General features: G+C 29.1%; 1 long non-coding RNA gene across 3 annotated transcripts; it reads right to left on the bottom strand.

Moving 5' to 3' along the window:
- Positions 1-219: 219 nt before the first annotated feature.
- Positions 220-2,173, bottom strand: LOC145169043 (uncharacterized). Of its 3 annotated transcripts, XR_013742259.1 has the most exons (7): positions 1,882-2,173; positions 1,640-1,702; positions 1,462-1,570; positions 1,129-1,195; positions 939-1,030; positions 686-791; positions 220-572 (listed from the first exon to the last, which is right to left on the bottom strand). It is a non-coding gene; the product is annotated as an uncharacterized LOC145169043 (long non-coding RNA). The 3 variants fall into 3 exon arrangements; XR_013742258.1 differs by having other exon boundaries at positions 1,462-1,702; XR_013742260.1 differs by lacking the exon at positions 939-1,030 and having other exon boundaries at positions 1,462-1,702.
- Positions 2,174-6,522: the final 4,349 nt, after the last annotated feature.

Below are 6,522 nucleotides of genomic sequence, written 5' to 3'. Positions count from 1 at the left end.
CTCTAGAGTGAAACCAATCATCATATACACAAAATAGATCTAAAATTATTTGCTCAAGATCTTTAGAATGGAATATGGATTTATATATATTAATGGTATAAACCTATCTGGGCTACTTTTCAACGTCATTTTCTTCATTATAATCATCTTTCTCAAAGAATGTTAACATGGGATATGAAAATTCTAACAATATTTCTTAACTACATTCACGCCACAATGTAACATCTAAATATTAAATTATAATCATCTTTTTCAACTTCATTCACGCCATATTCAAAGCAAGTAGCAGCTTCCTTCAATTTACATCCATACAAACCATGACAATACATAAGATTATATAGTAGCTCTATTCATCATGGTAAATTAAGGGGATTCACAACTTTACAAATATAAATAAGAAAAAAAAAATTAACTTGGGTTTATCGTTGTTACAGTTAAAAAGGAAATCAATGAAATCCTCAATCCTTAAATCAAAGATCAAATATTTAGAGAGCAACAAATAGAAACCTCAGTAGCCACTGCTGACATAACTCTGCCTTAAGTCAGAACCGAGCAACCTCAAAATCCATCTACTTCACAACCAAAAATAAAATGTTACAAAAACAATATTTAATCAAAAAAGATCAAGAAACTAAGTCAAAGTGCAAATACATTGCAGATAATAAAAGTATTCTATATTTTTTACATTTTAACTGTCCGAGCAAGTTAGCAATCCTGACATCCCTATGAAATATGTTGCCGTTGTGCAAGTAATCCATTCCTTTGCAGGAATCTATTGCCAACTTCACGAACTGGGGAAAGAGAAAATCATCAACAAATAACGTCAAAAAAATAAAAAAATAAAAAAATGGAGTGCTTTAGTAGATGCAAATCAAAAACAAAGAACATTAACCAAGTTGAAGAAAGGTTGTTTCCATAGCGAATAGAAATAGGTTTACCAATCAAGATCTATCGATTGAAATTCTGTATGCAGAAGTTGGAGAAATCTTAGAATCTAAATTCAATTCAACATAATTTCTGACTTTTGAAACTACAAGTAAACAGTATATGGAAAAAATTGATGAGATACTCACAAAAAATAAACCCCAATTTTTAAGCAGATTTAGATGGATTCTTTATGCTTTTTACCTTGGATGATGTTGGGACTGACTTTTTAACGTTTTTCTCTATGAAGATCGTTACGTTGGGTTTTTCACTGAAATAAAAAGAAACATAATAAGAAACAGACCAGAGAAATTGGCGGTGGATATTAGAGAAAATACTAAGATGAAGAGCAGCGGCATAATATGAATATCGGAGTCAGAAACGGGATTATTGGAAGAAAACTAAAAGATTTAATCGAATTTTTATAGATTTGGTATGTGTAGAAATGTATAAATCTGACCCTAAGATTCCACAATAAAAAAATAAATAAATAATTAAAAATAAAAAAAAATAAAAAAAAAAACCCTCAGATCTTACCTTCAACTCCCAAACACATATCTGATCTTCAAGCTAAAAATCCATACACAAACATAAAGCAAAACCATACCCATATTCGAAAGTCAGACACGTATTCTCTTCAAGTCACCTGTAGTTTTTTGTGTTCAATCATGCATTCGTTATAAATAAAACCGAAATCGCATATTCAAAATTATACCAACACCGTATTGGTTTCGTTTTCGCCTAAACTCGTCTGTCTTTCCCATTGATTTCATTTTTTCTGCATATTTAGATCCAAAATTATATCAAAAGCACATAAATGACACTATTATGAAAACTAAATTAACACAACAGAAAAACATGTATTGTTCAGATCTACATTCACACAAAGAGATAGAAAGAAAGTGTATACAGAAAACTTGTTGGTGGCTGTTTATAGATGTCGAAGATGTTACCTACCTGTTCACACACAGCACCAAATGGCACCAAAAGTCACAAAGCGGCAAAAAACGGCGGTGGCTGGTTAGATTAGGGTTTACTTAGAGGGTCGTTCACAGTGCCGCTGGTTCTTGGTGGTCGGAGCGTGCTCCACGACGGTGATCGTGGTGATCTTGATGGTGTGAGTAACTGCTGCAAGTGGAGGAAACCGTCGGGTTGTAGAAGGGATGTGACCAACATTAGGATTTTTAGAGAGACCGATGAATTCAAATTTTGAATGAGGAGGGAGATAACGCGAAAGTGCTTTTTCAGGTCTTCGTAGAAAATCATGGTGAGCCGTTGGATTTAACATGAGATGAACGGTTTAAAGGGTAATCTGTGTCAAACACACATGGCAATCCGTGTGATTCACAGCTGGCAGTGACCAGCTCTTAACTTCATCAAGCATACCATGGTTGTATCTCGTGCATAACAACTTGTATTTAAGAGTTTTGACTTACATATATCTTAAACACTTGTTTTTAAGAGTTTTTGCATAAATGCATTATAAGTAGTATATATATATATATATATATATATATATATATATATATATATATATATATATATATATATATATATATATATATATATATATATATATATAATGCAAGGGACCAAAAGTGGCAAACATAAAATACAAAGGACCAAAAAATATATATAAAATGCAAGGGATCAAAAGTAACAAGCATAAAATACAAGGTACCAAAAGTGACAAATTCTTAAAACTTTTGTGGCTAAGCCGTGAATCATCAAAAAGACACTATTTTTAAGTGTCATTATATAGTATATAAATATGTTTGAAAAAGTTAGTATACATTTTTGAAATAGTAAGCCTGCACCTACCAACCAACATCACCATTTCATACTAGGATATTTTTACCACAGATGCCTTTTCTCAACCAAATATAATTATTGAAGGGAAAATATAAAGAAGCAAAACTTGTCATCTTTCATAATATTATGGGTTTCGTAATATTATGGGATGAGATGTTAGTTTAGACGACCTCATGTGAAGTCGTACTGTTGAACTATTAGTAAAAATTAACAAACCAAGAAAATATAATATTATAATTTTCAACTTAATAAAAAAGTAAAAATAATTGTATTTGGTTTTGATAAAAGGCATTTGTGGTAAAAGTATCCTTGTATGAATGAGATTCTAATATGTGCGCTAAGATCACATATAAAAAGCATTGATGGAAGTATTAATTATACGAATATTATCATAATTAAATATGATAAACATTAATTATATATAATTTTACCATAATTAAATATAAAATACATAAATTATAAAGAATATTATTTATAACTAATATTTAATTATGGTAATATTTTTCATAATTAATACTTCAATTAATATTTTTTATATGTGTGCTCTTAGGGCATATATTAGAAAATCATATAATTATAACATTAAATTAAACATAACTATATAAAAACTTGAAACGTCAACGACAAATTGATTAAAACCCGTAAATTTAGCAAAACTCACTTGATATTAATGATGTATTTGGGAGACTAATTGAAAAACTTGTTTTTACATAGAAATATAGTTTTTTTATTTGATACGCTAACAAATAAAAGTTAATAGTGTTTGGTAAAAACAAAGCTATATGATTGATAGAAAATATAAACTAAAATAAAAGAACAATTAGATATATTATAAAAACTAATATAAGATTATATTTGGAAAATTTGAGTAAAAAAACTCATGAGAATATCAGTATCTGCCTCAATAGCTTTTTTAAAATCTAGGTTCCAAGCTACCATGTAAATTCATATAAATTTCAACAAAAACTATATTACAATAAACTAAAAAAATAAACTCGCTCACCAAACATAACCTAAAACAAACAATCGATAAGCCACCATATAAATTCATATAAATTTCCTTCACTTCTTTTTCTATTTAGTGAGTAGTAATCTGAATGCAGTGTCCGTGTGTAGGATATCTATGGCGCAGGGATAGGGGACTGGGGACGAGAACGATGGGGCGGAGGTATTGTTTCTGTCAGTCAAAACGTCGCCTCAGTTGTGTTTGGTGGTTGATGACGTGAAGAAGGTGGTCTGGACTGAGGAAGATTGGTTTCGATTTTATTCTTGATCAGGTGCGATTGTGTCACCAAACCTGTACTCCAGATATTCGATGAAAAGCCCAGTTGACGTAGACAATGTTTAAAAACAACATTTTAACATTTTGGCCTTTAGGTTATTGCTTCTGTTCTCTTCTCTCCAAACCGAAATTCAATTTCTCTCTTTTGTCCATCCACTTTCGCTCTTTTGGACATCTCAATTATATATTTATGATCCAAATAATAAAGATTCTTTATTCTATTTTATATTTATTTGATGACTATTTTCTCATTCAACTTTAATATCCTGAAATTGAAGGCCTAGAAGACCAAGACACAGATTTATGTCATCCTTTCAACAGGTATGCCACATATTTTTATTTTTCGGAAATTAAGACTTTGTTTTTTAGAATTGATAGAATCTGGTGTTTTAGAAAGTACCCTAAAGGTGTTTGCTTCATATAGTGATGATAATGAAAGATATGGTGGTAAGCAAACAGTGAATTAAAATCACAATCGGAGGTTTTAGTGAATATAGATAACTTTAAATGTTAAACACAAGCCTACATACTTCAGTAATTTCATCAAGAACTTAATATAAACTTTTTTTTTGGGGGGGGGGGGGGGGTTTGGTTTTGAATTACAGGTGCAACTTAGTCGATGAAATGGCTGCCTGTAAAGGGGTTGGTCTGATGTATAATCCTGCTGATTTTTGGTTGATGGATACTTGGGAAATTTGAAAAAGACTATATAAAGAAGCCATAAGTCCACAAACGTTAGCATGATCATATAAATCATTAAAAAGAGTTAGAGATCATATTTTTTTCCCGTTGCTATTATCTAAGTAATTTTGATGTAAGTTGTGCTCAACCATTTCTCTTCTTTTGGCATTTTGTTTCAAGCATTGTTATAAAGTCAATGAGATGAATGTAATGCATACTTGGTTAACCAGAAAAAGTTATATTCGATATTTTGTCAATGAGCATAAAGTTCACTAGCAAAAAGATGCAAAAGGATGATTCCACATTGCATGTCTTTTACTTTTTTTTTTTTTGAATTTAGGATTCGTATGTGACATGTCATACAAAATCTTTGAAATATGTTTAAGATGGTATCAATATTATTATTAGATTAGATGTCGACAAAATATAAATGCTATATTAATGGTGTCCAAATGTGATCCAAAAAAAGTAGAAATCTCCTGACTATGAGTCTCATCCCTAGTTGTATTTAATTGTGAAACTTTTCATCGTGTGTGTGTGTATATATATATATATATATATATATATATATATATATATATATATATATATATAGGGGATGGTTCCCTTGAGATTAATAAAAAATTAGAGATTGTGAGATTAAATATCAGCCAATGGAACTTAACGTCAACTAACGTCAACTGTTAAATGATTAAGGGGTATAACAGTAAACTTCAAATTAATGTTCAGAAAGCGGACACCTTCCTTCTCTAAAAATCATCATATCGCTAAATCATCGATTTTCAGTATCAGTCACGTAATCATATCATCCAATCTTCAACAATTATTCAATATAATAAAAAAGATCCTATTTTTACTGAATCTGTTATCAAATTAATCGCAATCTTCAAATCGAAAAAAACGATCGAAACAGAGCATCAGTTCATATCCTCATAAATACGAGATACAATCCTCAAATCGAAGAAACAAGCACCTCGCAATCATAAACAAAGCATTTGAAAATTGAATGAAAATCAATTTTCATAAATGATGTCGAATCCAAAAGAAATTGACAAGTCGATCGCAACTCATACTATTATAACTAAAATCAATTCATCTCGTAACGGCGAACAAATCGATTCAATTTCTTTCACTTCTGAAGAACTTCAAAATACGATTCGTATTGAAGGTACAAGTAATTCGTTTTAATACTACATATTACATTACGGTTTCTACACTTCATTCTGATTCTTTTATTATACAATATAAATTATGAAAAATCATATATGATTATACAATACAATATGTGATTTAATCATATAAGGATGAATAATCATATATGACTGTTCATATCTATGATTAATCATATGTATTTATAGTTTGTAATTATGATTTATCATATATGTTTTCAAATTGAAATCTATATTAATATTATATTTGGATGAATAATCATATATGATTATACATCATAAAATATGATTAATCATATATTACAAACTACAAATACATATGATTAATCATACATGATTAAACAATATCAAGTATGATTATTTATAAATTAATACATATAATCATTTATGATTACACAGTATATTATATGATCAATCATATAATACAATGTACAAATACATATGATTTAACATCTAATAATATATTAATATCTAAAATCATATATGATTTTTTATACTAAAATATAAATACATATCGTTAATCACATATGATTATTACAACATAAAATTATATAATAACATATTTGTCATTCCCTTCTTTTATCAAGTGAAAGTTCCAATTCAACAAATGAATCATATTGCAGTAACATAATTGAAGAATCTGAATATAAACCA

The sequence above is a fragment of the Lactuca virosa genome, chromosome 4, assembly GCF_052849685.1.
Source record: "Lactuca virosa cultivar CGN04683 chromosome 4, Lactuca_virosa_CGN04683_v6, whole genome shotgun sequence".
In the NCBI taxonomy this organism is placed as follows: Eukaryota; Viridiplantae; Streptophyta; class Magnoliopsida; order Asterales; family Asteraceae; genus Lactuca; species Lactuca virosa.
The sequence above is the reverse complement of the archived record's forward strand: the minus strand, read 5'-3'. Positions and strand labels throughout refer to the sequence as shown.